At 33.5% G+C, this 23011-nt stretch overlaps 1 long non-coding RNA gene across 1 annotated transcript in view; it reads left to right on the top strand.

Moving 5' to 3' along the window:
- Positions 1-21163, top strand: part of LOC103099946 (uncharacterized) — a 64490-nt gene extending 43327 nt beyond the window's left edge. Inside the window, exons 4-5 of the long non-coding RNA XR_468522.3 lie at positions 19347-19472; positions 20804-21163. This is a non-coding gene — a long non-coding RNA (uncharacterized LOC103099946). The remainder of the gene's footprint in view (positions 1-19346; positions 19473-20803) is intronic.
- Positions 21164-23011: the final 1848 nt, after the last annotated feature.

Below are 23011 nucleotides of genomic sequence, written 5' to 3'. Positions count from 1 at the left end.
CTCTCTTACTTACCTCCTATGGGTCCTTGGGAAAATGTCTCAAACAATAGTTTCCACATATGCAAAATGAGGGAATTGGATGAGAAGACCTCTAAAGTTCCCTCCAAATCAATGATTCTGTGAATTCCATGAATTCCTTGACTTTTTCCACTTTCTCTATTATTATTTTTCCTATCTTGGATATTTTTAAAGCAACCTTTTTAAAAGTGTTTGCAGATAGATTCTGTCTCAGTTTTAAAGTTAAGTGGATAATTAAATGTCCAGTGATGACTTAACTATGCAGTTCAGATAGCCTCCAGCCACGATTTTTCAGAATGTCACCTCAAACCGAGAAGTAAGTGAAATGGTGTGAGAGTTTTCTATTAGTTGGAACAAAGTCCAGGCCCTAAATCCTTGCACTTTGCTCCTTAGACCCTCTTTCAAAGACTTACTAGCTCTTACAGTGTATTTAGTATACCATTCTTTAAAAGCTTGGTTATCTGGTTTCTCAGCCTAATAGCAGATAAGAAACAACAAACCAAAAGTATGTAGGGTTTTGAGGTGGGAAAGGATTTCTCTAACATGCAAAGCACAGTGATCAAGCTGACAACTTGATGTTAAAAGAAGGACCCAGAAATACTAAAAGAAGACATAGTGCCATCCTATACAGGGAGGTTAAATGCTGGATGTACAAAATAATGGACATAGTGAATATGTAAGGAAACATTTCATGGTATTCTTGAAATTTTTTTTGAAAGAATTTTTGAAATTTTGAAAGGAAGGCAAAAGAAGCTCTGTGGTCCAGCCAGACCTGGAGAAGGGAGATTCTGGATTCAAAATCTGGCCACACACTCTTCTAATTTGTGTGACCCTGGGCAAGTCACTTAAACCCAGTTGCCTAGCACTTACTAATTTTTCTGACTTGGAACCAATAGAGAGTATAGATTCTGAAACAAAAGGTAAGAGTTTTTTGGGGTTTTTTAAAAATAAAAAGACATTTTCTTTTTAAAAAATCAAATATTCCATACAAATTGTTTTTCTTTTAAATAAATTTTTATAACTTTCATTTATCTGAAAACAATTTTTACAGAACAATTTAATCATAGAATGCCCAACATAGAGAGATCTCTACATGAAATTCAAAAACTTATGCTATCTATATTCAAAACATTGTCCCTAGGACCAAGGAACCTGCAAAAGATAATAATGCACCCTCTGTCTTCAGAAATGTGCATCCCATACAGGTAGGCTGGGCAGTGGTTAGACCTCTAGGTCTGGAGTCATGAAGACCTTCAAATTGAACTCAGACACTTTCTAGCTTTGTGAGCCTGAGCAAGTCATTTCAATTGTGTAAATCTCAGCTTCTTCAGCTGTAAAATAGGAATAATTAGCAGTACCTCCCTCCCAGGATAGTTGGGAAAATCAAATAAGATGATGATAAAACACTTAGTATAGAACCTTCAACACTACAGTAGGACCTTATTTTAGGTAAACTCAACAGATGTGAATTCAGGTATATTGGGAATAAAGAAATAAAAGAAAAATTAAAGAAAAAAATAAAGAAAATAAAGTCAGAAAATACATAATATATTTTAATTTTAAATTTTTAAATATAAATTTTAATTTTAAATTTATTTTTTTAGTTATGTGCTAGATCAAACACTACTTTTCAAATTCTCACAAAGTCTCACAGCACTTCATCCAATCACTCTCCTTCTCACTCTGAAAAGTATTAGTTGCCATAATACTGTTTTACCCAAACTCTGCCATCTTTTTGGTCCAGAGTTCTTTCTTGGAACGAGTCATGTTCATGCCAGAGCATTGCTTCTCTTTATTTCATTAATGTTATTTATTTATTAATAGTGGTTCCAGTATGCATGATGTTGGTAGCTCTGATAAGCCTAAGCAAAGTTGTAGAGTGCCTCGAGATGAACTTTATTCAGGGGAGAAATACTAACAAGCCCAAAATGCCTCAGTGGATGCACACAGAAAAAGACGCCAGTGGGTAATTTTTCCTCTCCAGTTCTTTTTATTGATACATACTGCTCTCTCTAATGATTTTTGGTACCATATAGCATGAGGGTTTCTAGAGTTTTCCTTGAACCTATCCTAATGATGCATTGTGAGGCGCAGCTTACTGGTGTTTTGGATATTGTTAGTTTTGGAATCAAGAAGATCCAGATTGAAAACCTATTTCTGGGACAGCTGGATAGTTCAGTAGGTAGAAAGCAAAGCCTCTAGGTGGGAGCTCTTGGGTTCAAATCTGGTCTCAGATACTTCCTAGCTGTGTGATCCTGGGCAAGTCACTTAATTCCCATTGCCCAGCTCCCTCTACTCTTCTGCCTTGGAGCCAACCAATACTTAGTATTGATTTTTGACTCAAGTTAAGGGCTTTTTTTAAGTCCATTTCTGAGACTTATTAGCTGTGAACACAGTGCCTGGAACATAGTGCGTGCTAAAGAAATGCTTCTTGACTGGCAGACTGTGTATAACAAGGGACACCAGTCACTCTAAATCACACTTCATTGCTTGTTATTTAACCTCTCTGAACCTAAGGCAGCTCTCTAAGACCGAGTTACAAAGGAGAGTTCCTAAGCTGAGGAAATCCCAGGTCTTTGAAGCATTGATTAGCTCAGTATTTGCCCTCTCCTGAAATGTGATTACCAAAGTCAATCAATTTTAGTAGCTTTAAGTTTTACTGAACAGAAATTAAACAAGTAGTAGTTGAGTAGGAAAATGGATCACAGATGCAGATGCCAAGAAAATGCTAGCAGAGATAATTTTAGTAAGAGGAAAGTGTGAGAAAACAAGAAGCATCACTGCAAGAGCTTCTTACACAATCATGTCATATTAAAATGCTGTCAATGAGGAAAAAAGTCATAAAATAATTATCTAAGATATGTGTAGATATATATATATATATATTATATATATATATTGCAGAGAATGAATAGGTAGAAATTGAGGAGAATTATACTCCAACTTAAATCAAATCAGTATATATTTTTGTTGTTGTTCAGTTGTTTTAATCATGTCTGAACTTCCAAGACCCCATTTTTGGTTTTCTTGACAAAGACACAGGAGTGATTTACCATTTTCTTCTTCAGATCATTTTACAAATGAGGAAACTGAGGCAAGCAAGTTTAACTGACTTGCCCAGGGTCACATAGCTAGTAAATGTCTTAGGTTGGATTTGTACTCATGAAGATGAATCTTCCTAGACCTAAGTCTAGTATTCTACCCATTGTACCAACTAGTTGCCATTAATATACACTTTAATATCTTGTAAATTCAATGGTAGACTGAGTATATTGGAAAACAGTGAAAAATAAGTTGAAAATGTGACTCAGAAACAAAATAGGATGAAGTTAAACAAGAGAGAAGCCAGGAGACTCTAAATAATGAACATTTTCTTCAAGATCACTTCTTCAAGTCAGAAGTCAATTTTCATAGCAAGCACCATATGATGTCACAATACTATATCTTAAAAAAAACTATTTTCTGTCTTAGTATTAATTCCAAGACAAAAGAATGGTAAGAGATTGTTAATTGGGCTTAAGTGCCTTGCCCAGAGTCACACAAGTAGAACCCATTTAAGGCTAAATTTAAACCCAGGACCTTCCATCTCCAGGCCTGACTCTATTCACTGAGTCACCTAGCTGACCTGAAATACTATATTTTATCAGAAAAGTAATGACTCCTTAGCAAAATAGAAGCCATTTCAGTTTAGGTAAATTCATACTACCAGCTAGTTGGAATGAAGTTGAAAATCAGCACCAAATTTATATATATATATATATATATATATATATATATATATATAAAATCAAAGTATCTCCCCTTGACCTTTTTGAACAAGCTATTGATGCAATAAAAAAATTCATGAACAGATATATATATATATATATATAAATGAATGAATATACTATAATCATTTTCTAAAGGTTTTTAAATGTTACAAAATATTAGTCAGTGAGGAAGCTACTTCAGCTAGCTTCCATCTTATCTATAGCAGAAATGTATCCAAACCAAAATTCATTTACAAACTCTTATACAGATTATGGGCAGTATTGCCAAAAGAAAACATTACAAAGCAAAGGAAAGAAAAAAATGAATTTACAGAAAGCTTTCCATGAGATTCAATTAAACTAGATCATCCTAAGAACATTTAAGAATGAAGTTGAAAGCATGTTTAAAAAATGAAAGGGGAGGCAGCTGGGTGGCTCAATGGATTGAGAGCCAGGGCTATAGATGGGAGGTCCTGGGTTCAAATCTGGCCTCAGACACTTCCCAGCTGTGTGACCCCATTGCCTAGCCCTTACCACTCTTCTGCCTTGGAACCAATACACAGTATTGACTCCAAGATGGAAGGGAAGGGTTTAAAAAAAATGAAAGAGCAACTCTTTTCTCCATCAATGACTGGAGTAATCACATCTGAACATGACAATCTTTAGTGTGCTGCAGGTGAATAAGGAAATGATACTGAGGAAAACAAAAACAGGAATACGGGTGGGCAAAAAATGAGATCTCTGCTGAAAGCAATCCAATTTGAAGCATTAGGGAATTAGTTCTCAAGATTTATGAAAGAACAGGATGCTATTAAAGTATAAGGGAAAAAATTACAGACCTTATCATTATCCCCAATCATGAGGATCATCTACTCATAACCCTACATTTTCATCCCTTTAAAGCCATTGTGAGTGATTTATTCATAAATAAAGGATAAGCAGACAAACGGGCTTATATAACACTATTATCATTTAAAAATGCATTTTTATTACAAATTTTAGCACCACCACAAATTCAAAAGATTCCAAAACTCAAAGACCAGGCAGGGTTTCACAAATATTTCTCTTCAAGAAATCATACTTTTACATTCAGATCAAAAACTACAGAAAATACAAAGTCTCACCATATCTATTGTTTTAAAATCCCTTTAATTCAGTGCTACCTAAGTGACACAGAGGAAATAGTAAAAAATCTTAAAGGCAGGAAGACATGAGCTGGAATCCTATGCTCAGTTATTTGCTATCTGTGTGACCTTTAGTAAGGCACTTAAATCTCTTCCTGCTTCAATTTCCTTATCTGTATAATGGGTTAATAAGAGTACCAAAGTTATAGAGTGACTGTGAAGATCAAAAGAATTAATATCTATAAAGTAATTTGAAAACCTTACAGTGCTATGTAAATTCTTGCTAAATCATCATCATCATCATCATCATCATCATCATCATCATCATCATCATCATCATGCTATATCCCATCCATCCATCCATTAAGGTCATATAAGATATTCTGATATATTAAACAATGGAAATAATTTTGCATTAATGAACACTGATTAGTAAGGTCAAGCAAGGCATAAAATCAGGTGGTATATGATACTCAAAAATGTTTGTCAGTCTCATGATGTATATCCAAGAAAAAGTCCAAGTGAAAAGAAATTTTCTGTAGAAGCTGATGTTCTTCACATTCTATGCCTATGCTAATTGCATCAGCCCAAAGAACATTGGAAAAGGGGATTGGGAGAGAAAAACCATGTCTTAATTTCTTATTGTGTACCAGGTACTTTGCAAATACTATCTCAAAGTTGACTAAATGAAGGCCATATTTGCTATCCACATCAGAAAAATCAGTTGCTTTAAGGATATCTATTATCCAAGCTACTAGAATGCCTATTGTCCAAGCTATAAGAAGCCAGTAATGTTGATCCATCATTATCTCTATCTTAGAGAGGCACTAAGGAGCTGGACCTGAAAGGGAAGAGAAGGAAAAGAATATGCTGTATTGTATTATGGGAAGTATGTTGCCTTTTCACTGACTTCCAACTTCTCTTTTAAAGAAAACTCCATCTATTTATCACCATAAATGATAGCATAATATAATCTCTGAGGAATCAGAGTTTGGGGGCCATTCAAAGGGCAATGGATAAAAGGACAGTGGACCACCACAGGTTAAAATCTATGCAATGGTGAATGGGAGGCACAGAACAGTATAAAATATATCCTCAAAGAGACACATAACAAAAGGTTTGACAGTCAATTAGTAGGAGTGAAAGGTAAAAACTGGACAGTCTGCTTCCTGCACTGGTACTTTTATGATGTAAAGAGATCTAGAAGAAGGTCCCTGGCACTTGGGGGGGGGAGGTATTGTTCAAGTTACTTAACCTCTCTTTGAAAAATGAGGGAGCTAGACCAGGTGAGCTTTAATGTCCACTGCAGCTCAAGATATTATGATCCCATAGTTGATGATCAATAAGGTGGAAATGTGATACATAGGAAAGACCTTTGACCCCAAAATCAGAAGAGTTGGATCCAATTCTTGCTTCTAATTCCATCTTGTAAACTTGATGAAATCACTTAAATACTTGGTTTAATAACATCATGGATCCTCTGGAGTATTAAGGTGGAAACAGAATTATACAATTAGATTTTCAACTATTTAATTTTTTAAATACTTGTTTCAGAAAAAATTAAATTTTATGTAACTTAAAATATTGCCTAGCTTCAACCAGTGTTATTTAATTTTTCAGGCATAGGCATATGAATTTTGAAAGCAATGAGATTACAATTTGTCATGTGAAATGACAAAGGCATTAACTAGTATTTCTGATTGTCTACTTTGTTCAAAGCATGACACAGGGGCTTTTTATCTTCAGGGCACAGTGTGAGATTATCATCCCCAAATAAAATGAAAAAATAAAAATATATTCTCTTAATTTTTCACACCAGTGAAATAAATTAGTGATTAACCTGAAGACTTTAAGATTTAAAAAATGTTCAAAATATAGAAGATCTCACATTCCTTGTTTGGCCCTGGTTAAGATTATATTTTTGTAGAATCTAAAGTAACTCCAGTGATTTGAAACCCATTTCAATCTTCCTAAAAATAGGAATAGACAATTGGACACAAATTAAGAACAGACAATTATACTTTTTTTTTAATTCCAGGTAGGAGGTCCTACCTCCCACTAACTTTTCTAATTCATGGTGCTGCCTACTCAACCCTGTTATTTCCTCATGGCAAGGTGCCTTCTCACACATCATTTGTCTTCTTCTGATAGGAGATACATGGCAGACAATGATAACTTTTATACTCAAGCATTCTTAATGCTAAGATAGAGCCGGCACAGTATGCCTGACTTTTAAGAGATCATAGCAATTGGCACCTTGAACACTCAAAGAGAATACCATAATTGAATAGCAGAGTTAAAGTAGAATAAATCTTGAAGATCCACCTGGTTTCCTACTGTGTTATATAAGACTTGTAGCAAAATGTTAGGTGTTTCAAGAAAAGTATCCTTAAAAGTTGTTGGCTCACATCTTATCCTTCACACACACACACACACACACACACACACACACACACAAGATTGAAACAAAACATTCCCTTGACCCCAAATGTGTAGAAGATGAATATTCTTTTTTTCCTTCCTATAAACATGTTTTAATTATGATATTTTTCCAGAATTTATGTAAATATGATTTTTAATATTCATTTTCTGATATTTTGCAATTCATGTTCTCTCTCTTTTTCCCACCCCTTCCTTCTCTCCAAGAAGGTTGATGATATGATATAGGTTGTACATATATTATCATATAATACGTATTTCCATATTTATTATGCTGTCAGAGACTTTCAAAGACTTGTATAACCTTTCCTTCTTGTCTATCATCTTCTATGAGATGTGCTTTTAGTGTTTAAATAAATATTCCACTTTGCTACCTGGATATAGACAGTAGAGCATAAATTATTCTTATCATGTTAAGTTCAGTTCACTATTTCATTGTGGGTGGGGATAATAAGTGACATATAAATCAAGAAATTGATTAGCCAAGAATGGTCATTCCTAAATATCTGCCTATTTTTCTTGTAGTAGTTTTTGTTAATTCATTTGATATGTGTGTATATATGTAATACATACATACATACATACATACATACACACACACACACACACACACACACACACACACATATATATATATATATATATATATATATATATATATATATATATGTTTGTCTTTGACTCCTGATCTGCATGGGTAGAAGGAGTTTCCTCATCTGAGAGTTCCTTGTATTAATGAAAACACAGATGATAATGTCCTTTAAATGTCATTCAAGGCCCTTTTCTATCATCCTTTTACACTCACTCAGATATTCAAACTTTCTTAGCAGTCCATTCATACACAAATATTTTTATAAAATGGTATAATTCAACTAATTTACATATTTGGTTCCACACCCATCAAACTACCAAAAAACTTTTTTATAAATTAGAAAAACAGTAACAAATTTTATTTGGAAGAACAAAAGATCAAGGATATGCAGGGAAATAATGAAAAGAAAATGAAAAGGAAGGTGACCTAGCAATACCAGATCTTAAACTGTACTATAAAGCAGTAATCATCAGAACCATATGGTACTGGCTAAGAGACAGAAGGATGGATCAGTGACCTCAGTAAGAAAGTCTATGATAAACCCAAAGATCCCAGTTTTAGAGACAAACATCCAATATTAGACAAAAACTTCTGGGAAAATTGGAAAACAGTATGGGAGAGATTAGGTTTAGATCAACATCTCACAGCCTACACCAAAATAAAGTCAGAATGGGTGAATGACCTGAATATAAAGAAGGAAACTATAAGTAAATTATGTGAACACAGAATAGTATAGATGTCAGATCTTTGAGAAAGGAAAGGTTTTAAAACCAAGCAAGAGTGAGAAAAAATCACAAAATATAAAATAAATAATTTTGATTTTTGTGCAAACAAAACCAATGCAAACAAAATTAGAAGTGAAGCAACAAATTGGGAAACAATCTTCATAACAAAAACCTCTGACAAAGGTCTATCTAATTACTCAAATTTATAAAGAGCTAAATCAAATGTACTAAAAATCAAGCCATTCTCCAATTGATAAATGGGCAAGGGACATGAATAGGCAATTTTCAATTAAAGAAATCAAACTATTAATAAGCACATGAAAAAGTGTTCTAAATATCATATAATCAGGGAGATGCAAATCAAAACAACTCTGAGGTATCACCTCACACCTAACAGATTGACTAACATGACAGCAAAGGAAAGTAATTAATGCTGAAGGGGATGTGGCAAAGTTGGGATATTAATGCATTGCTGGTAGAGTTGTGAATTGATCCAACCATTCTGGAGGGTAATTTGGAACTATGCCCAAAGGGTGCTAAAAGACTGTCTGCCCTTTGATCCAGCCATAGCACTGCTAAGTTTGTACACCAAAGAGATAATAAGGGAAAAGGCATGTACAAGAATATTCATAGCTGTGCTCTTTGTGATGGCAAAATAATTGGAAAATAAGGGGATGCCCTTCAATTGGGGAATGGCTGAATAAATTGTGGTATATGTTGGTGATAGAATACCTTTGTGCTCAAAGGAATAATAAACTGGAGGAATTCCATGGGGACTGGAACAACCTCCAGGAATTGATTCAGAGTGAAAGGAGCAGAACCAGGAGAACATTGTACACAGAGATGGATACACTGTGGTACAATTGATTGTAATAGACTTCTCCATTAGTGGCAATGCAGTGATCTTGAACAATTTGGAGGGATTCATGAGAAAGAACACTATTCACATCCAGAGGAAAAACTGTGGGAGTAGAAACACAGAAGAAAAAATAACTGTTGGAGTACATGGGTTGTGGGGGATATGATTGGGGTTGTAGACTCTAAATGGACATCCTAGTGCATATATTAATAATAAAGGTATGGGTCTTGATCAATAGCACATGTTAAACCCAGTGGAATTGTGCATCAGATACAGGAGGGGTTTTGGGGGTAGGGAGGGAAGGAACATGAGTCTTGTAACCATGGAAAATTATTCTAAATCATCTAATTAAATAAAGTTTTAAAAATAAATTTTAAAAAATGTTATAGTTCTGTGTTTCTCAAAATCTCAATTAAAAAAAATCACAATGATTCCAGCACATAGAGATATTCTGTATCATATTTTCACAGAGAAATTGAAATATAAATAGCTTAGTTCTCTGCTTTGCATTCTGGATGGCCCTGATTCAGCACCAGAACACTTAGTGCCGGGTAGTTCATATCCAAACATCACATTAGTGCATGATTTAGGAAGTAAACAATGGTTGAAAATAAAATCCTCTTGGATCTTCTGTTGTTTTAAAATCTAAAGGGCTAAGTAATCCTTTAAACCTGTAATCACTAAAAAGAAAACCATTGTCACTAAATCATGAATAGTTCTGCAGAAATAGCATGTTGCAAAGTTCCCCAGTGAATAATTTTCTTTAAAGATGATTGTGAAATAGTAGGAGTATTTTATGAGGACACTTGTGCATTGATATTATTTACTTTGGCATGCCTAAAGGCTCCATTCTTTTTTTTTCTTAGAGTTAGGTTTATTTTCTAGTGAATTGTGGTAATATTTTTGAGTAAGATGAAAAGATGCTGATAGAAATGGATGGAACCTTTGAAAATCATTAGTTAAAAAAAGATATTGCTTAATATTTTAAAGCAAAAAAGTAGAATGAACAATAGCTCTAATGGCCCAAGCCCCCCACCACTAATAGTAATCAAAGAGGAATGTTAAGGTAGAAAATGTGTATCTACAGCTATATTAACTGCTGGCTATTGTACTTGGAAATAAAAATTCAGTGCACCAATGGTCCAGTGAACCTGTGATCTCATTAATTTGAATGTTCTTTTCTAAGGATACAAATCATAACCCATTCATTCTTTCTTTAATAGTTCATCTCAAAACTTTGCCACGGAGGACCTACCCAACATTCTAGGAGCCATTCTTGAGCTTTCTTTAAACTAGGGGGAAGATATGACTCCTTTATGTATATTGACTTATATATGTGGAAACTTTAGCATATTTGTCATTATAGTAACAAAACTCTGCTGTGTGTTTGATAACATTTTTCTTTGTTACTTTTTGGTCACATACACATTTGAACTCCAAATAAGAAAAGATTTCCTAGCAATTTGAATTGTTCCAAAATGAGATAGATGACTTTGACAGGTAAAGAGTTCCTCAATCCTGGGGGCTTTTCAAAAGAAAGTAGATTCCCCAGTTGATAAATGGACAAAATATATGAACAGATAGTTGTCAGATGAAAAAATTTAAACTCTCTACAGTCATATAAAAATACTCTAAATTGCTATTAATTAGAGTAATGCAAATTAAAACAACCCTAAAATACCATCTCATGCATGATTGGCTAATATGAATAAAAAGGAAAATGATAAATGTTGGAGGAGATGTGGGAAAATTAGGACACTAATGCACTATTGATGGGCCTGTGAAGCAATATAATCATTGTGGAGAGCAACAGTGAACCATGCCCAAGGGATCATAAAACCGACCTAGCAACACTACTACTGGGTCTGTGTCCCAGTGAGATCAAAGATAGGGAAAAGTACTTAATTTTATTTAAAAATTAGCAGCTCTTTTTATAGTGGCAAATAATTGGGTGCTGATAGATTACCCATTTATTGAGAAATGGCTGAACAAGTTGTGGTTATACAGCTGTAATGGATTATTATTTTTTAAATATTTTTATTTAGTCAATTTAGAACATTTTTCCTTGGTTTCAAAGAATCATATTCTTTCCCTCCTTCCCTTCCCCCTCCCCTTCTCATAGCCAACACACAATTTCACTGGGTATTACATGTGTCCTTGATCAGAACCTATTTCCATGTTGTTGATGTTTGCACTAGGATGTTCATTTAGAGTCTACATCCCCAGCTATATCCCCCTCGACCCATGTATTCAAGCAGTTGTTTTTCTTCTGTGTTTCTACTCCCACAGTTCTTCCACTGAATGTGGAGAGTGTTCTTTCTCGTAGGTTCCTCCAAGTTGTTCAGGATCACTACCTTGCCACTAATGGAGAAGTCCATTACATTAGATTGTACCACAGTGTATCAGTCTCTGTGTACAATGTTTTCCTGGTTTTGCTCCTTTCACTTTGTAATGGATTATTATTGCACCCTAAGAAATGTGGAATAGGATGGGGTTGGAAAAACCTGCAAAGACTTATATGACATGATGCAGAATGAAGTGACAGAATCAGAAAAATACTGAATAAAATAACAGAAATATTGTTTGATGATCAGCTGTAAAAAACTAAATTGCCATCAGCAAAACAAGTTGCTAAGAAATACCACGGAACTCAAAGGATTCATGATGCAAAATGCTATCCACAGTTGATTTCAGAAAATAGTATGCCATCTTTTACTTTATTTCCTTCATGAGTTTTTTTATCTTTGTTGTGATATATTGCTGTTATCTCTTTGCTAGTCTTTTATTTTAAAATTTTGTCTCAATAGTAATTAGGGAAATTGGCTGTTAGTATCTTTTCCTATTTTTACTCTTTTGCTTTAAGTATCAGCATCACATTTGTATCAAAAAAGAAATTTTTTAAGATTCTATATTTGTCTTTTTTGCTAAATGGTTCATATAGAATTGGAATTAATATTCTTTAAAAGTTTGGTAGAATTACTTGTGAATCCATTTGGTCCTAGAATATTTTCCTCAAGGATCTCAGTCTTGATATTATCAATTTCTTTTTTCTAAGATAGGCTTATTTAAGTATTCTATTTCTTCTTCTGTTCATTTTGACAATTTTTATTTTTGTAACTACTAATCCATTTCATGTAGATTATGAGATTTATTATCATATAATTAGGCCAAATAACTCCAAATAAATGCTTTAGTTTCATCTTTATTGATAGAGTTTACCCTTTCTTTTTTTTCATAGTGGTAATTTGGTTTTTTTTTTTTATTTTTAATCAAGTTAACCAATGGTTTGCCTAATTTCTTGGGTTTGATCATAAAATCACCTCTTAGTTTTATTTCCAAAGCAGTACTTAGAGGAAAATTTTTCTCTCTCTAAATTCTTAAATTAATAAAATAGAACAATTAATAAAGTAGAACAATGACTTTAGTATATAAATTTAAAAAAAACCTAGAAAAATGAAACTTTAAAAATGACAATTAAATACCAAGTAGGATATCCTAAAAAGCAAAGGAGAGATGAATAAAATTGAAAATAAGAAGACCATTGAACTAACCATCTTATTTTGTTATATAAAAACTAAAACAGTTTCAAGTAAAGACAGCCTCTAAGCTGGGACTCTCCTGGCAAGTGCCTGAGATAGAACGAAGGTTGAAGTTTTAGGATTTGAGGATTTCAATAAACTGAGGAGAGGATTTTAGAGGGTTCTTCATTGTGTATATAGGTGTCTGGGAGAATAGATGAAAGTGGCAAGGATCAGGAGAGTGTAGCAAAGCTGACCTGCACTAAGCTCTAAGAAATATCTGGCAACCCAAAATGTGTATTGAACATTTTGAAACAATTTTAAAAGTAAAAAATATATGAAACAATTCAGTGTTTGGTGACATGATTACAAGGATACCCACAAGGAGGATCAGTTAAATGTCATTCAACAAGATGACATATTTGGAGTTGAAATTCCATAAACATTAATTCATTTCACCCTTTCCCATGTTCAAGAAGTAATCAAAGAACTAAATTGTGAATCTTTGATTGAAGGGGGATAAATGAGACAATGTGACTAATCAAAATCCATATCCAATATTGAAACCAATGATCACCCCCAAAAAATGTCCCATTAATGGAAGCTTTTTGGATACATTATACCTAGTGGGTGTTCAAAAAACATTTGTCATGCTACTTCCTTTTATTATGCCCTAATCATCTTTTGGATGCTGATGTAAAGGCCAAAGATCACACTTTTTCTTCTACTATGAATTCATAATTCTTAATTATTTAGCATCATGGCTTTATCACATGATTAATTCAAGATGTCCAAACAAAATCATGAGACCATGGGGAAGAAATTTGAAACCATCTTTCTAAGCCCTCATGTTATATATGAATAAAATGAGGCCCTCAAGTAAAATGACTTGCCCCAGATCACACAAATAGCAAGTGTCAGAAATAGCATTTGAACAGAAATATATTGAGAAAATAAATTAAATAGTCAAAATCTATGTGTTAATCTTTTGTTGTGACATGGAGATTAAACTGGGTTCTCAAAGTATTTTTAAAAAATGGAAGTTTTGGTGGTCTCTGCTTAGGTGGATAGAGAATTGGACTCAGCAAGTGATTGTGTCTATGGCTTAAGGATGGGTATGATAAAATACAGAGAAACTCATCCCCATCATGTTGATTACTAGTTGATTAATTCTTTGGTCATAGTGACCCAAGATACAATCCAAAGTTTTTAAAAATAGATTTTGGGCTTCTATAATTTATTTTCTTTCTGCAGTGACAAAAAAGGAAGGGTATCAAAAATTATAGCAATTTCAAAAAGTCTAAATACATTAAATTAACTTGTATTACACTAGCTTTGAAGTTTTCACCCAAAAGCAGAGTCAATCATGATTGATATTCTCATTATTTATGATAGCAGAAGAAATAAAGTTACAGCTAAATGAAATGGTGGTATGGGTTCTTGGAAGGCAAATAAAAGAGTTAGTGGAACTGGTTTGATTACATAACTAGAGGCAACAAGAAACATCATTCCATACACAGATGGTCATCTTGACTTGCAGTGTATGTGATGAGGGTAGAGCTTCAGAGGACCACCATGAAGAAAACCGTAGTGTGTGTGCCATCATCTGTTGAAGAGGATGAAGAGGAAAAATTCTACTAAGAATGTGATAATCCCCAGATCAAATCTTCATATATTTTTATAGCAATGACTTCCGTTTGAAGGTGAACCTAGAGGAGAAGGGCTAAAATATGTTTTTAAAGATATGGTTCAGAAGTAACAAATAAATGAAAGAATAACAAAACATTTAATGACATGTTTACTATGTACAAAATGCTACTTCATTCACTGGAAGTATAAGTAGAAAGGTAAAGAGAGTTCCCACTGTTAAGGAATTTATATACTAACGGGAAAGACAATACACAAAAAGAGCTTTCAGCTACATTTCACATAGATAGATACTATGGGTTTTAGGGTGCAAGAGCAATACAGATGATGTAACATCATATTTTTTGTCTATTTCTGATGTATTGCCATTTGAGAGTTCTAAGTATATTTGTAATGAGATGCTACCTTTGTGAATCTTCATTAGCCATGGTTACTGAGTTAGGAACTACAATACCTGCAGACACAGGCTCCAGGACACATTTCAATAGATAATGTTTTTTGAATGAAGACTAGAGAATCTGAGCTGGAAATTGGATTCAGAAAAAAATTTCAAAGACAATTCCAAAAGGGAGATAACACTTTTATCTGAACTGGGATAGAAAGTTGATGACATTATTGGTAAAAATCAAAGCTGATCTTGAAGGATTTCTGAAAAATTCTGAAATGTGAGGATGAGAAGCATGGCCAAAATTTAAATCTAGACTGTTGACCTCACTACCCGTTGTGACTCTTGAAAAGTCACCTAAATTGTCTGCTTCAGTTTTCTAAGCTTCTAAATGAGGATAACATTCTACCAACCTCTAAAACTCATTTTAAGAATAAAATAAGACAATATTTGTAAATAAAAAACAATGCTTTGTGTTCATCAAAAAGTTATATGCATGCTGTCTGATATTATTCAAAGCAAAATGGATAACCTTTGTAAAGCATTTTCTTTAAAATAATCTTGTGCAATGAAAAATTCTGAGTATTATTATATCCCCTTTATAGGTGAAGAAACAAGCTCAGAGTATATGAGCAACTTAAAGTAAATATCTTTATTTCAAATGCACAGAAGAGGAAATCATCTATATTAAATAAAATCAGAGAATAATTTCCAAGATTTATCAAATAGATGGAAACTCCAAAGAATAAAAAGTATCATGGATGCCATTGAACTTGAAGTATTTTTCTATCCTGGTTTCCTTTCTCTAGCACACTGTGATTTCCTTTGCATGTATACCCATCTCCACTTTTGATGTTTAATGTATTATACTGAATGCTCAGTCAGCATTTCAGACTAGCAAGGAGGTCCTCTGAAATATGAGCTACAAAATATGTCTTGTATATTTCTTGCTAGTATTTTTTCTATTTCAGAAATCATTATTATATCTGCATTCTTGAAATCTGTAAATGATTCTTAAGAAAAGAACAATGTATTTGATGCAGATTTCTCTCCACAAAAACAAGAAAACTTACAGTTCAGAGTGTATGCTCTATACAGTACCAGTTCTTGGGGTGGCCAATCCTTTGATTATGAAAAGGAATAGAATTTATAAAATAAGTCAATACATGAGCTATATCTCTGTATAGGTCAAACTTCCCATCCTCTATTTTGTGAGCAAGATGATAGGAGAGAAACTATTGAGAAACAAACACTCCATTTTTCTTGGCAAAAGGGCCCTGCTGGTTTCCAAAGTCCAAGGATATTTGAAATAGACATTCTAATCTCCTTAAATCAAAGGTAATGTGAACTTTGTCCTATTGTAGTGTGTGATCTGAAATCATTAATAAGATACAGAGCCATTGAGATTATTTTTGTGAGAATATTTTTGTTTGGTTTGTAAAATCAATTACATTTGTCCAGCTTCTCCCTTTCCTCCTCAAAACTGCACTCCACTGACAAAGTACGAGGATTCAACCATGAATAATAAAGGTCGGATGTCCTGAAAATATCCATAGACACTTTTCTTTGACTAATCTAGAGTTCTTCTCTGTTCATTGGGATCAATGTTTAGATTATTCTCAGAGAGGGGACAGACCCTTTTTCAATGACTGGAAAATGTCAAGGGGTCATCTGAGCATGAATCCACTATTGGAGCCTGGGAGGGAGGCATTTGCCCTTAACAGACTGCACTTGGAGTCTGTGAAAAATTATAGTGTCAAGAAATAGCCATTTGAAGAGTGTTAGTGTAAAGGTATTCACATTAGGATGACTGAAGGTAATGTAGTGGAACTCATCTAGGACAAAGAAGAGAGCCTGAGTTTCTTAGAGAAATCTTAAAAACAGGAATATTAATGGTAAATAATAATGATAACAACACTAATAAGTACAATGGTTCTTTTGTAGTAAAATGAGATTTGAAGAGTAAAAATTTAGTATCTTTTAAAAACTATATTACAAATTCAAAGTTTTATGATATCTTCATTAAAATGTAGATGCAAAAATATAAGAGCCATTCCACTGGGTAAATGCTCATTTTCTTTCTTCTTAATTATGTAGATATTTCTTTTGCCACACACTCCTCAGTTTTCTACTTTAAACCTGGAAGATTGACTATATCACATGTTACATAGTGAAGGTCAATTTCAGCCCTTAGCTTATGTGGAATAATGAAAAGTGCCATTGCTTCAGATGCTGGGATCTAAATTCAAATGTTGATTTTGCTGTTTTATTACCTGTTTTATTTGGTGGGGTATAAATCTCCCCTCATCAGGTCTTTAGTTTTAGGTGAGTAATGATATAGTAGAAAGAATACTGCATTTAGTTAGGATCAGGAAGCTCTCAGTTCAAATTCTCCCTCAAATGCTGACTGGTTAGATCTTTTGGCAAGTCACTTAATAATTGAAGTTTAGTTTCCTCACCTAGAAATTGAGAAGGTTGGACTCAATAACTCAACAACCCATTGCAACTCAACTCTATTAGCCTTTGAAAACAAATTCAATTAACAATGACATTTTTCAGGACCAAGAAAGATGAACTTCATACAGAGTAAATGTTTTAGGATAAAAAAGGAACAATTATTACATTTATGGAAAAAGGGAATGTTATGAATGATGAGAGGAAAGTGGTATTTTCCTGAAAAGATAGAGTAAAATAGCCAGAAGTTTTGCTTAAAATCTTTCTGTACTCACACTTCTTTCCTCAATGGCAAACCAGCTAAAAGCCACCTTATGAAAATAAATAGTGTTATCATCACTCTTTATTTAGTAAGCTGAGTCCTTAGAACAACATGCATTCCACATACCCCATCATGTTTTTATTAGAATCCAGCACTCTCAATTTTACAAACCAATAAACACACATTTATTGCTTATTATTCTTGTCAGCAGGGCTCTTGCTACTTTCCAAAGACAGATACATGATGGGAACTTCTTTGCTGAGACACTTTAATAAATTCCTCAGCTTTCCAAAGATCTCATGTCCTTGATGATCAAAGAAGCTGACCAGGCTGAAGTACAGCTTTCTCATGATAAAGCTGTATCTCAATACATGCCATTATGGAAACAGAGAAAGTGAAGAATGTTGATAAAGTCAGAGCTTACCAATATTTAAGTCACTTGAGAGTATGCAAAAAAGTTTAATTATAGTATTAACTATTATCATCATAATCAAATTGATATCATCATAATCATATAATCACTACTAATTACTTTATTTCTTCATAGATCAAGGATGAAAGGAAATAGACCTTGCCTTTGTCTTCTAAAAACTTAGAATCTAAGAGTATTATAGTTATGTGCAATATGACCAGAAACATGAATAATAATGTTACTGTCATTATCACCAGTATAGTCCTTTCTTAAATGTTCTGTCTTTTTGTTCTCCTTAGAGAGAAGTAAATACACAATTTCCCTAGACTCCAGAAGCTTACAATCTAAATATAACATAGATGCCACTCTAAATCTTTGTCCATTCTGATCACTGACTTTAGGGGTTAAGAAAAAAAGAAGTTGGGGAAGATGTGATGTTACAGGAATTTTTTCATAAATAAGTCATTTTTGGAAGAATGGAATCTGCTGGGATTTTATGGTACCTCATTGTCATATCTTGCTCATCCCATATAAATGCATGCATTGGCATGAAGATAGAATAAGGAGATATGATATGATTTACAAGAAGAGAGTGTGAAATTCAGTACTGTCAAGAATTTGACACGGTATTTATGGGATGCTGGAATGTGTTTCTGAAGAAGACTGTGAACTATACAAGAAAATTAGATAATTCCTTAATTCCTTTTTTGAAAAAAATTAAGGGACATTAATTTTTATTTTATTGTGAACTTACCAATCATCAGCAAATATCCTAAGGGTATATAATGAATGGAAGTTGGCAAGGAAAGCAGAGGATAATTAAAAGGGTTGTGATACCTGTTTGTTGAGGTGATTATTTTCTATTTATTTTATACTTTTCTATAATCTATATTAGGAAAGAGCAGGAGCAAGAATGATAAGGATGAGACCATTGCTTACAACAGATGGTATGCTGGTTACTGCATAAAGGAAGTAGTGGGACTCAATATTTTGTTTTGTTTTTCTCTGTCAAGGAAAATGAATTTTGAACTAGAAAGGACAAAACAAATGTGGCAATATGGGATTGATACCCACCATATAGAAAGTAAGGGGACATCTAATTTCCCTTGATGAGTTCAAGTCACCTGATTATCATTCATATTGTATTTCTTCATACATAAAGGATGAAAGAAAATAGACACTGAACTATATCATCAGGTGTTGGAAAGATTATAGAAGATATGAATGCTGAACCTCAGTCATTAAACTGTGAAAGATCATAGAAAACAGAAGACATATCAGAGGACTGGTAAACATATGTTTACATTTTTTTGAGATATGGAAAGTGAATAAGAAAAAGTTTGAAAAGTATAGGACAATCAATATGGCTTCAATATTGACAGAATGCTGTTATTAATGTTTAAAGGAATGACTAATGAATATATAGAAATAAAATTGTGATCACAGCATGGCTCCATCAAGGAGAGGTCATGTTAAAATAATAGTATTTTCCTCTTTGATGTGATTATGAATCTGAGAAGTCAGTGGAGTGTTACATATAGTTTATGAATGTTTTATCAAAGTTTTATAAACATTCTTAGGCTATTGTTGTGGAAAATATAAAGAAATAAGTCATAAAGATGGAAGAATTTAGCTCTTATTGAATAGTCACACCCCAAATGTAGTCTAATTGATTGATGTCAGTTTGGAAAGTGAGTTCCAGTGGAGTTCCATATTATATTTAACACGTGTGGTTTGTCAAAATAACACTAAGCTGTGAGAAGGAGATAGGAAAATACTCAATGATAAAGGCATCATACAAAAAAGAAATTCATAGATTAGAATGTTGGAACAAATATCATCATCATCATCATTATTGGCTTTTACATAATGCTTTAAGTTTTACAAAAACTTTTCATATATAAACTCATTTGATCCTCACAACAGTTATGTGAAGTAGGTACTATGGCTATCCTCATTTTGCATGTGAGAAAATTGAGACATACACGGTTACATGCCAAGGTTCACACAGCAAGTATAGTCCACTCAGTTCTTTCTCATTCCAAGTCCCACAATCTATCCACTGTACAACCTAGTACCTAATTTAATTGAATTGAATTTAATATGATCAGTTTAAATTTAATAAGCACAAATATTTTAAATTGAGCTTAAAAATCATTATCACAAAGATAATATGTCAGAGGTGGGATAAGATGTTTAAAACTCTTGGAATTTTAGTGCCTTGCAGCCTCAATATGATTCAACAACGTGATATGGAGTACAAGAAATCTGGGACAAACAGTCTGCATTAAGAGCATCTAGGAATAATGAATTAGTAGTCTTAAGGAGCAAGGAGAATAAGAGTTAATATCCTACAGTACTCTGCCCAGTTAGACCACATATTTAGTACTATGTTGACACAATACCATATGTTAGAAAGGACTTTATTAAGGTGGACATTGTCAAAAGAAAGGCACCTAGAATGAAGAATCCTGACTCTTATATGAAACTTGTCTGAGAGAACTGGAGAAGTTTAGCCTAGAGAAAAGAAGGTCGTGTGAAAATATAAAAGCCATCTTCAATTAGGTGAAAGGTGATAATGTGTGATGGAATCAGGTTTTTTTTTTTGTCTTGTCTCAGAGAACAGAACCATGAGCAATGGGTGGAATTCACACAGAAGAAAATTTAGGTTTGATGCCAGGAAAAGTTTTCTAACAGCTGGATCTGAGAAAAGTGGAATGAGTTGCTTTGAGAAGAAGGCAGGTTTCCTGTCACTGGAGGTCTTCCAACAAAGGCTGGACCTTCCCCAATATGTTAGAATGGGAATTTTTTTCTGGTACAGGATAAACTGGGTTGCTACTGGCATTTCTTCCAACACTAACATGTCACAATTTTGTGGGTCTCCTCAACCCTGAGGACAGAACTAACAGTAGAGGGTAGGAGCTGTAAAGAAACATATTTTGGTTTCGAGAAAGAGAAATAACTGATTATTACAGCTGTCCAAAAGTAATGTGGGATGCCTTGGAGAGTCTAGATTTACCTCTCATTGCATGTAAGGGTAGAATACTGAATGTATTTTCCAAAAACAAGGTATCAGTCGAATGCTATCATCCTTTTAATTCAAAAATATCTTTCTAACATTTTGTACATAATACAGACTAAAAGGAGATAACTTGACCTATACACAGATTAGGATTCCTGAATACGCTGAAGACTTTCAATTTTATCCAAGCCTATAAAGTTTAAATAGTCTGCCCAGAGACACATGGCTAGTGTCAGAAGCAAGATGGGAACTCAGTTCTTCCAAATTGATTCTAATCCATCGTTCCTCACAACCTATATCACAATGATACTCAATAATACAAAAACTTTTGTTGCTGTTCAGCTGTCATTCCTTAATGAAAGGACTAACCTTTGCCAACTGATATCAATGAATAAGATTTTTTTAAGAGTCAATTCTTCTTATGCTTTTTGTGTTTACATTTGTTGTGAAGGTGTCCTATGAATCATGTTGGATAGGAAATTATTTTAGTTCAATAGCATGATAATCTTATAGAATAGAATACATTTGGATTAGATCCTCAAAAACTTATGTGAGTAGCATAGAAACATTTTAAGTTTTGCAGCATGCACACCAGTCTAGAATTATTTATTTGCATGACTATTAATGGCTTATATACCTTGTTACCAGACTTTTCAAACAGATGAACTTAAAGAATTTCATTAATTTTGTTTTAGTATTATATATTTGATTGGATTCATTTATGTTGAAATTATTACTTTCTCAGTATATATTTCACATCAAATATTTCTAATTTTATTGGAATATTTTTTCTCAAGTTTACTGCATATCTCCTGAATGTTTTTCTTTCAAAGAAATTGTCAGGCATGAGGAAATAATCATGTACAAGTATTCAAGACTCAATTTGGGATGATAGTTTTTATTAATGTGAATTTTCTTCTTGAGAGAATGCCCTATTTTTTCTGTCAGCATGCAGAGCTAAGTAGGTGTGTAAAGGGTATAGAGAAAGGAATTATACACTTGGAGTCAAAAAGATCTGGATTTGAATCCAGATTCAGACATTTCCTCACTGTGCAACCCTGGGCAAATTATTTAGCCTTCTACATTTACCTCAGTTTTCTTATTTATTAAATGTGGACAATGATCTCAACTCCTTTCCATGGATCATGTGATATAGCATTTGTAAAATGCATCCCAACATTAAATACTATATATAGTTCTATATAAATACTGTTACTAATTACATGGAACCTCTCCCAATGACACAGATTAGCAACTCATCATTGTTTTACTGTCTTAAAATATTGCCCAGTGCCGAAGAATTGAAGTGATGAAGGCACTGAGATGTGTCCGAGGGAAGAAGTGGAACTTAACCCAGGATTCCTTGATTCCAAGGCTCATGCAGTGGTCAGCTACTCTATACTAATTAATCATCAGAAGGAGGTATAATCTTTGAAAAAGATTAAAATTAAAGTTGCTGATTCATATTTTAATTGTGTTGCATCCATCCCCAGTTTCCTCATCTGAAAAATGAGGATGATGATAATTATTTATATCATGGTATTAACAGGAAACTGTAGTATAACTGTGTCTACAGGGAAGAAATGTATGCATGACACACTTTCATTTTTAATCTACATTACTGACTTCATCGCCATCATTTTCTAAATTCTAAACCATCTAAAATACTAGAACTATAAATCTAGCCCTGATCTGTGTTCTGTCATTTTCAGACATGTCTGACTCTTTGTAACTCCATTTGGGATTTTCTTTGCAATGAGAGTGGAGTGGCTTGCCATTTCTTTCTCCAGCTCATTTTACAGATG

The sequence above is a fragment of the Monodelphis domestica genome, chromosome 6 (assembly GCF_027887165.1).
Source record: "Monodelphis domestica isolate mMonDom1 chromosome 6, mMonDom1.pri, whole genome shotgun sequence".
NCBI lineage: Eukaryota > Metazoa > Chordata > Mammalia > Didelphimorphia > Didelphidae > Monodelphis > Monodelphis domestica.
Note: the sequence above shows the minus strand (reverse complement) of the source record. Positions and strands in the feature narration are given on the sequence as shown.